This window comes from Lotus japonicus, chromosome 1, assembly GCF_012489685.1.
Source record: "Lotus japonicus ecotype B-129 chromosome 1, LjGifu_v1.2".
NCBI classification, from domain to species: Eukaryota; Viridiplantae; Streptophyta; class Magnoliopsida; order Fabales; family Fabaceae; genus Lotus; species Lotus japonicus.
Window position 1 is genome coordinate 99398691 of NC_080041.1, and position 10312 is coordinate 99409002.

The 10312-nt window shown below is 33.8% G+C and overlaps 1 long non-coding RNA gene across 1 annotated transcript; it reads right to left on the reverse strand.

Annotated features, from left to right (window-relative positions):
- Window positions 1–3693: 3693 nt before the first annotated feature.
- On the reverse strand, window positions 3694–6247 carry LOC130728301 (uncharacterized). The gene is made up of 2 exons (XR_009015638.1): window positions 5039–6247; window positions 3694–3859 (listed from the first exon to the last, which is right to left on the reverse strand). It is a non-coding gene; the product is annotated as an uncharacterized LOC130728301 (long non-coding RNA).
- Between the last annotated feature and the right edge of the window lie 4065 nt (window positions 6248–10312).

Sequence of the window (10312 nt, forward strand, 5' to 3'; positions counted from 1 at the left end):
TGGCTTTGTGTAGTGTGGATTAAGAAAAATTTTGGTGTCTCTGCAAATTAATTTTAGTGTATATAAATAACATTTATTAAATGTTAATAGTAAAAGCATGCCTCATGGGTTGTAGAGTTGATATTAGAAGTCTTACATTAATTAGATATATGGTCAAGATAGTCCTTATAAAGGGTTAGTAAATCCTCACCTCAGCTTTTGGAGTAGAGTTGTGTCTAACCTAAATTCTAATATGGTATTAAAGTCTATCATCCATCTGTTTGTTGGAGACCTCCCATATATGAGCAACCCCGCAAATGTTGAGTCCTGCGAATTTCACGTTGTAGATCGTGGTAGAGATAGACATCCCAAATTCTAATATGATATCACAGTTCAACTTATATTCGTTTGTTGGTGACCTCGCACATGTCCAGTCATGCAATCCAATTCTAAGATGATATCTAAACTTATCATATATTCGTTTGTTGGAAACCTTCCATACATGTGTTATGTTCTTGCCGGTTTCCAAGCCACCAAGCTTAAAGACATCTTAACATACCAAAAGGCATGCGCATAAGCATTTGCCCTAATAAGGCCGAACTATCTCAGGAAGAACATTCCGTCCTGTTAGTTTTCGCTCACACTTGCAGAGCTAAGGTCACTTGAAGACCGAGACACAATGAACTAAGGTAGGGCAACCATAGGTCATCTACCTGCTCGGAAGCCCAGCTTAAAGGGTCTCCCTCACACTTGCAGAGACAACCGCATGAGCTCTGAGCCTATAAATACAAGTTTTATCATTCATTTACGTAACATGTTATTCATTCTTGACATTTAGACTTGAGCTTTAATTGAGTCTCTAATCTCCCACGCTTGCACTAACTTGAGCGTTAGAGTGTCTTATGCTGGTACCCCATACGCCTTGGAACCTGGAAGCTACATCGTGACCTTAGGGACAACAACCACCTCTAACCATTGTGATTCTCTATCGCAACCAAGAGACATTCCTCCCGAATTCTCAAGTCCGAACAGGTCAACCCATAGATGATTAGTCTGTAAATCCACGCTCTAGATGTCCAACCCTAGGCGTGAGGAAGTGAGTCAGAAGTCCCACACTAACTACAAATATGACCAAGGTATAAAGATGAAACAATCGCTTTTGAGATAGAGTAAGGACAACCCAACTTGCAATAATTGATCTTCTGGCTAAGTAGTATTTGAATGAATGCAGAATTAGTACATAGTTTGTGTACATGCGTTAATAAATATTGTTTGGAAATTATGTTTTGTTTGTTAGGGAAGAATTAGCTAAAGAGGAGAGAGATAAGGAAGAAAGGTATAGTGGGGAGGGGATACTCACTCATATTTGGTGATGGATTATATTCGGGCTAGAGAGGGTTTGGGTGGGACCCACAATTTTTTGGGGCCTCTTCAAATTGATTAAAAATGGATTGATGTTTTCTTTTTAAAAAATTTTCACACGGTTTTGGAGGTCCGGACTCCATAGAGACCTATTTAGCTGCCAAAAAATCATGGCTTAAATACTCTTTTGGTCCTTAAAATTGTAAAGAGAATCAAATCTGATCCCTGTAAAATTTTTGCATCAAATTGGGTCCCTAAAATTGTTTTTTTAATCTAATAAGTCATTTTGCTCAATTTTGACTAGTCAACGGTCCAGTAGAAAGCCTAGTCAGCTAAGGATGGCCACATGGACTTTTTTCACATCAATTTTAGTCCCTTGAAAAATATTTTAATCAATTTTAGTCCTTGTTCTTCCACCTTCCTCTTCCGCCTTCTTCCTCTTCCTCCATAACTCAAATCCTTAAATCTAGAAATTCAAAACCGTAAAAAAACTATATATATGTTCATCACATTCACCTTGTTCTTCCTTTTGAATTTATGAGATTTGAGTTATGAAGGAAGAGGAAGAAGTGGAAGAGGAAGAAGATGAAGGTGGAAGAAACAAGGACTAAAATTGATTAAAATACTTTTTAAGGGACTAAAATTGATGTGAAAAAGTCCACGTGGCCGTCCTTAGCTGACTAGGCTTGTCATTGAACCGTTGACTGGTCAAAATTGAGCAAAAGGAGTTAATTAGATTAAAAACAATTTTAGGGACCTAATTTGATGCGAAAATTTTACAAGGACCAAATTTGATTCTCTTTACAATTTCAATGACCAAAAGGTTATTTAAACCAAAAATCATTTTATACTGCTTTGACTCATATTTTTTATTTTTTATTTTTCATTTTCACTCATTTACTGGAGGTTTGGCACTGCCAAAAAAGGTGTTTGAAATCGCCAGAAATTTACTAAAATAGATAAAAGTATGTTTAAATACAACGATATATATTTCTTTCTTCTCTATTTCTTATATCTTCCTATCATACAAACAATCTATAAATCTACTCTCATTCTCACATTTTTATCTACTCATCTTCTTTCTTCTTTCTTTCTCCCCTAATCAAACATACCCTTAAAAAGTTGAAAATGCTAGGAATATGCTTTTATAATGGTCAAATTTGTATGGGAGAAGGAAGGCCCAATCCCTTATCACATTCACCGCCACTTTCATGCCATGAAGAAAATGTTTCTTTCTTCTCTCTATTCTGTGCTATTGGAATGTCCTTTGTGCAATGTGGGACATGGTGGCTGGAAAGCAAGTTACCCCTATCACTGAGTTGAGATTTGAGGGTGGGACATGATGATTTATATTATGTCCCCAAACCTTATTTCTTTTTCTCCCCACGAAAATAAATTTGGTCATGTCGATCAAAAAAAATTTATCTATGTAAATTTGCAACTGCCATATATCTTTCTTTACTATGTGTTAAATTATTGTCACAATTTTAATTCAGGATATCTTACTCAATATTATTGCGGCTGATATTGATCAAACTTTCGATACAGAAGTTCAAACATTTAATTCTAACAACTCTGATTTGCACATGTTGAATATAATATATCCTGTCTTTTAAATTAACATAATATATTTTGGTACTAGCACCTCTGTGCTAGTTTGAATATAATTTGGCTTATAATAAAAAATTAACATAATATAATTTTATTTGTGAAAAATGAGATACTATTTTTGAACATAAATATTCACTAGCAACATAGAAGTTTTTGCCTTTCCCAGCATTTCTGATGCTAATGTACAAATTGAAAAGTGAATAAATTAAAAAACCCATGTTAGGCTTTGTTGACCGATGTAGCTTTGGCTTTGGGGACTTCTTTTGGCTGGAATTTGTTGGACTCCTTTTAGGTAGGTTTTGGTTTTTTTTTTAATATCCCCTTTAAAGAGGGTGAATATAGTGTATATTTCATCATCTTTTTATCAATACATTTTTGCTTTCAAGAAAAAGAAAAAGAAAACCATGATCCCTCACGCGATTCTATATATATATGGTCCCATTGGTTCATATCATATACTATATTGAATGATTGAAGCTTCGAGGTCCCCATGTTGTAATTGGCCGGTCTATGTTATCATCATCATCATCTCATTCTTCTTTTTTCTAATGGCCTTCTTCAGCTGTTTTGCGTGCTTCACCCCGTCAAGCATGTTGGAAGCATGTAACTAGCTTATGGAATTTTCTGCTCCTAGAATCATATATTTTTTTATTAATTAATTATTTTGAAGGTGTGGCTCATGTCTATCTATCAGATCTAAGCTTATTTTTTAATACAATACCAAGTGGTGTAGAATTAAAGTAATGAACCCCTCAATCTTATTTCCTTTTCGTTTTTATTCCTCCTTAAGACAAAATAACATAAGCTACGTACCAGCTTAACTTTTAGGTCGTAGGTCATCTTAGCTTTTGTATTCATCTTCATGTTCCACATGGAGACAACCCTCATTGATTGTACTTCTTGTACACTACAAAGGAAAAATAACATGCGATTAATTGGAGGTATATAATATTCTGCGTATTCTGATTTTGTATATATCATCAATTAATTGAACTCTTTCTAGAGGTTACGCATGTTCTTGATTACTTCTAAAATTAATCTACAATATTAATGGGCTAGCAGCTACCTTGACATCTCAATAGTGTTATTTTACCAAATTTTGATGAGAACCTCCGCTCTTGGGCCATTTATTAGGGAGACCCAAGAAAAAAATATATAAAAAGAGAAAAACAACTCACAGCCTTGTATAGGGATGAAACGCAAGCTAAGCATGCTTATGCTTTAAGCAGAACTAGAGCTAATTATTACAATATTTAATAATAACCACATCATTGATGATTTGCGTAGCACCGATTAAATGATGTCTTGGTCGGTGAGTTGTTGATTCCTCACATTGTCAGCTTTGTCATCCAATAATGTATACAAAGACCACACAAGAAATCAAAAAGCTTGATGAAAGGATTCAAAGATATATGGCAGGAATAGTTATGAGATAGCAGAAGTAGATGTTGAAAGAAAAAAATGTACATTTGCTCCCCTCTCCAAAAATGAATGTTCCATTGTAATGAATGTGCCTTTTCAAGTTATATAATTCAATACCATGCAGGTATACAATCTTGGATCGACATATCACTGACTGCTACAAAATGTCTTAATGGCAGTTTAACCGTCATAAAAATTGAATGAGAGATTATAATGAATTACTATTTTCTATTTTAGGGATCAAAATTAATAAAAAAAATAAAAAGTGATAAAAATCAATGACTCACTCTTTTAGATGACAAAAACTTATTTAATCATTTTTTTTCTTAACTTAATATTTTCTTTTAAAAAAAATAACAAAATGTTTCATCTTTTGAGTATGATGAATTGAAGTTTGGGATCAAAATAAGTTATATTCAAGAAAATACAATTGATTAAATTCTCATAGCTAGATCTCTGATCAGTCTCTAGAATAAGAGGATACAGAAGAATTTAATTTAAAACTCAACAAATTTTGAATCTTGGCAAGAAGCTGGAGTTGAAATAGGACATGGAGCAAGACAAATGGACCAATTAAAATCACGTTTAGGCGTAGATTTACAAGGATCTAGCATAGATCAACCAAAAGCAAGAAAATGAAGAGAAATAAAGTTTAGGAATATACCTCATGAATTCGGTCACTGCACTTTCATCAAGCATATCAAGATTCAATTCCCCCTTCCAAACAAGCATCCAAGCTTCAATTCACCCTTCCAAACAAATATCTCCATCTTCATTTTATCTTTCCTCTAATCCTTCCTCGCCATGTTCGCTGGTCTTCTTGAAGTGTCGCTCCTTGGGCAGTGTGCGTTCTGGCGGCTGCGAAGATTTACCTCTTCCCTTGAGCGATCGAGGATTGAGGATTCAAAGGGTTTCTCATTAGATCAACGACGGTTGGTGGAATTCTGTTCAGTAGGTTCCTTCCTATTGATGGTCATATGGTAGTCTACTAGTCCCGTTTCCACCCTCATTGCACAAATCTTGACTGGGTGCAACATCTTTGGGTGGGACTTGGTCTCCCAACACGGATCGGGTGGTTCCTTTTGGGTTTGACCTCGAGTGTGGTGGATTTGGGTTCTTTGATGCTCCTCCTTACCTTTTCATGCTTTTGGATCTTTGGTCTTGGGTTTTCGCTCCCCCTTGCTTCGTGTTGGTTCTAAAGCTTCAATTGGTTCTCTTAGTTTTTTTTTTCTTTCTATTTTTATGTTTATCAACTTTTGACGGCGGGTGGCTTGATGTTGGGTTTTGGTTTGCTCTATAGGATTCTTTGGATGGGTGTTGGTTGGGTGTTTGTGGGGTTTTAGAGGTTTTTGGAAGGGTTTTTGTTGTTGGTTGCATGTTTTTGGTTGCCTTTTTAATTTGTTGGCCATGTTGCTTTACCCATGTTGAGAGAGGTTGATATTTACTTCTCTTTTTCAAAACAAAAAGGGAAGAAACATCAAAGTGAAAGGTAGAGGTGATTATGGTTCCAAACTCTAAGAGTCATAAGTCTAGGAGGAGAAGCCACCAAGCTTTGCTTGATAATTCTCAATAGAATCCATAAGAGAAGAATCTCTTGAAAATTTTCAAAGTTGAGAAGCCTTAAGTGTATAATACTTGTGGACCCTAAGTTGGTGTCATAGTCAAGGGAGTTTATAGGGTTCGGGACGAGACTTCACAGGTTTTGGGGCGAGAAGAGTTAGTGTCTGGCAGAGACGGATCTACGTTAGACACTATAGGGGCATTTGACCCCACGTAATTTTTCTTCTGATCATGTATATATTGTATACCAATGCCCCCATCACATAATTTTTCTTCTGATATGATTATGTATAAATTGCCCCCACCTGGTTTCTCTTTCATGATATATATGCGCCACATCAATTATCTTCACTATTCAACAATATTTTATTTAAGTTAAAATTTCTCCCAGCTTTATGTATATATATGTGCTTATAAAAAAATGTATATATATGTGCTTATATGTTAAAATAAATTATATTTTATTTTTCAGTGTAATTATTGACAAGAATAGATTGTGAGATGAAGTAGGAGACAATTTGTTAAATTAATATCTAATATACGGATTGCTCGATCTTTTATATTATTTACTTATAATTAAGAGTGAGAAGTTAATTTTTTTAGAATAAAAAACTTCATAATTGGATATATGTATTAAACTATTTTTTTAAGTAAATGATTAAAATATCAAAAATACCGTCCGTGAAAGATAGCTCAAGCGGTAAGAGCTGGTTGACATACAGGCTAGGAAAGAGAGATCCAAGGATCAATCCTGTTAAAATATTATTTGGTCATCTAGAATTATTTCACTCAAGGAAAATCTTATGTTATTTAGACAGTCCTATGCATATCTTGCCCCAACAATACAAACTTTCTGGATCCGTCACTGGTGTCTGGGCCATACCAGATTTAAGGCCTATGTAATAATTATAAGGCCCATGATGTGATAGATGTAGGATTATGGTTCAGCCCGGCCCAAAAATGCTAGACCCAGTGTTTATTGAGCAAGTTCTGTCTCTTCAGCTAAGAAATGGTTGCGCAAACCTTAGATCTGAGAATCCCAAAACACGTTGAAAACATTTTAGCACCCACTATGGGGCTCGATCGCACGACTACAAGGTTAAGAGCTGTGGGAAACGTTTTACAAAAGAATTCACCCAAATCCAATTATGGAACAAAAAATAAGAATATTACATCATCCCCATTGACCATATGTTGATTGCTAACTTGTTAATCTCATCTATAATATATTCCAAGTTTCAGCCTTTGTGGGTTAGATGTCGATCCCACTTGTTTTGGGCTGAGATTAGGCCAACAAAACCAAGGACTCAAGACCCAAATGATTTAATCATTGATGGACCAAGATCATATCTGACTTGACATATTGAAGTCCAATACCAAGAAATGCCTTCAAGATTAAGTTGATTAGTTCGTTTATGCAATAATTAGGCGATTATACCACGCAGACAAGCGGTTCTATATGCCATAGTGGCAAGCGGTTAATTACTAACGGAAGAGACAAAAAAGGTTCATGTATATGAAACAAGTACTAACAAAAACAAAATGAAATGACTTTATGTTCTCTATTAATGTTCTTAGTAACACTCTCTAATATAACTTAAACATTAGAGTGTCTTGTATAAATACATCACGATCGTGCTCTGCCCAATCTTATAGCCAAGCATCATCTAACATTCCTGACCAGGATCAGAAATTTGAGGAAACAGCACCACCCGTAACAAATTTGATTTTCGGGCTAATCTAAATCTTGGCATCTAATATTTATATAACCAAGTAGAGTCTACCTTACTTATTTGTCATTAGAATTCTTCCAGTTCAAAACTTCATCCTAATGACTTCAATTACATATTAATCGGATAAGTTTGACCAAGCAGAGACCATCGTTTTCTTGTAACAGTAAAAATATCAAGAGAACCATACCCAATAAGTTAATTCAACTAGCGCTTTCAACTCCTGTAGAAGTTTTTATACTCATCATCAAAGCAGCAATAATGTCGGCCACAACATTGTTAAAGGAACATAACTTTTGCCAAACATATATACCATGAAATTTCTTTGTTTGTGTCTTTAGTTCTGTGTGATCACTGTCAAAGGCTTATCACTTAGTTACCAAAAACATGCATGTTGCAATTTTACATTTTCAGTGAGATGAAAGTCAAGGCACCGCAAAAGAACAACAATGTCCCAGACGGCAAGAAAAACTCCTAAGCAAGTCATTTTCTTGCATGTCAGAACAATCACATTGCCCATGGGTGGTGGTTAATTCGAGTAGTACGTACATATGCTTGATTCTTCTTAATCAACTTTCCGAATTCGAATCTTTTTGTGTATTGAAAAAATCTCTACTGAAAGAGCTAGGCTACAATTAATTTCATTAGAGATGAAGATGTTTTCACCTCGAACAATATTACTTCAATGGTAGTAATTGTGTGGGGAAAGAAAAAGAACAAGCACTTACATTTTGGATTGCCAATTGTGGATCATGAACAGAAATTCGGTTAAGTTGCCGGGAAAGGGTGAAGACAAGGTGGATTTGGACTAGCAACTCAATGGAAATAATAATAGAATCTGCCAAAAATGTGGGTCACTTTACTGTCCCCTTCTCAGGGTAGAAAATGACCTCAAGTGAAAGTTATAGACATAGTACCCATTAATTCAACTGAGATACCCGACAAAAAATAAAAGAATCTATCCAAACATGTAACCACTACTCTAAATTGGAAAACCATGTTCAGGACTAGTGAAATTTCTTGAGAACTTCCTGCAATCATTTAGTCCATAAAATGAATGTCAATTTTAAATTATGACAATATCATTACCAATACGTCTTAGCTTGATGCAAGATATACACAAAATGTGAAAGCTAAATCAGACAAAATTGTAATTAGAATATTAGAATACATGAGCTCATGATCTTTTTAAATCTTCATATACTAATGAGTAATGCGTCCAATGATTATTCAAAAATTATATTTAACTAAAATTATTTTAGAGTGACAATTGTTGAGTTGGTTGAGTTTGATAAGGACGTGGAATTACTTCCCATTTTGTTTTTGTGCTGAATGCTGAATATCAAACCTACGTGGCATGACAAAAACCATAAACTAGCTATATACGTATAATTAGAAGTGCCTAAACAAGTTGACAACTGCTCCTTTTACTTTCCATAGCTTCTTTCTATAAAATAAAAATTAAAATGAAGTATTCGGTCTAATTTGGCGTATACTAGAGGAACGCAACAAGCCACGCATGTAAAATGATGTCACATGAATTGAAATAACATTTAATGGCGGCTGGATATTCAATTAACTTTCAATTAATTAAGTAACCTTTGTTATAAAGGTTTGGTTAAATAACTCACGGGTTACAAAGAACATTAATAAATCTCCACAGTAAAGGTACATTTCCCTTTTCTTTCATTACATTTAATTTCTTATTTATATATTTATATTTTTTTAGTATTAATTAACCAATATATTCCCACGACTTATAAAAAAAAACTAATGTATCCCCACAACTAATAACTAATTCATCGTTCTACCCCCTTATGTTTTTCCATATCTTTATATTACGCTTACCATGTTTTATTTTGTAATTTATTTAGTAGTAATATTAATGGTAAAGAATATTTTTACTCCCAAAACAAAATTTTAAAATATTTAGTTTTAGTCTCAAATTTTCAAGATATCATATTTTAGTATTGAGTTTAATGGATAGCACTGTGTAAAATAATTTTATACTGATTACCAATCACAATATGCCACGTAGGAGAAAGAATAATTTTCATTTTAAATTTTGATTAAAACATAGATATGTTTTATGATGTGGCAAAATTCAATTGGATGACTATGTAAAATCTATTTACACTTACGATGTATATTCCTTTAATTCTTTAGTATTTTAATATTCATTTTTTGAAATAGTCTCACTCATTAATTATTGACTACGTTAAAGAATAGGTGACCAAACTATACGTATGTTCATACTTCTAACAGTGTACTTCCTCCGCTTCATAATAAGAATCCTATGTGTAAAAAACACACATATTAAAAAGTGTAATTAATTTTATTAACTTTTAGAAAAATATCATTTGTTTTCCTACTTTACCATTTAGAATACATTTTTATATTTCCTCATTTATTCTTTTTGTAAGGGTATTGTTTGAAAAAATATCAATTAATACTTTCTTGAAATTCTAAGTGGACAGTTATTTTAAAACAAATTTTTTGTCTAAAGTGGACATTAATTTTGAAACGGATGGAGTACTATGTTATATTTTGATACTATATATTTATGTGGATTGCCCCCATATTCTTGAATTTATGGATATGTCACTCCGCCTCACTATGTTTTAATTTGCGCATTTATAACATTTTGA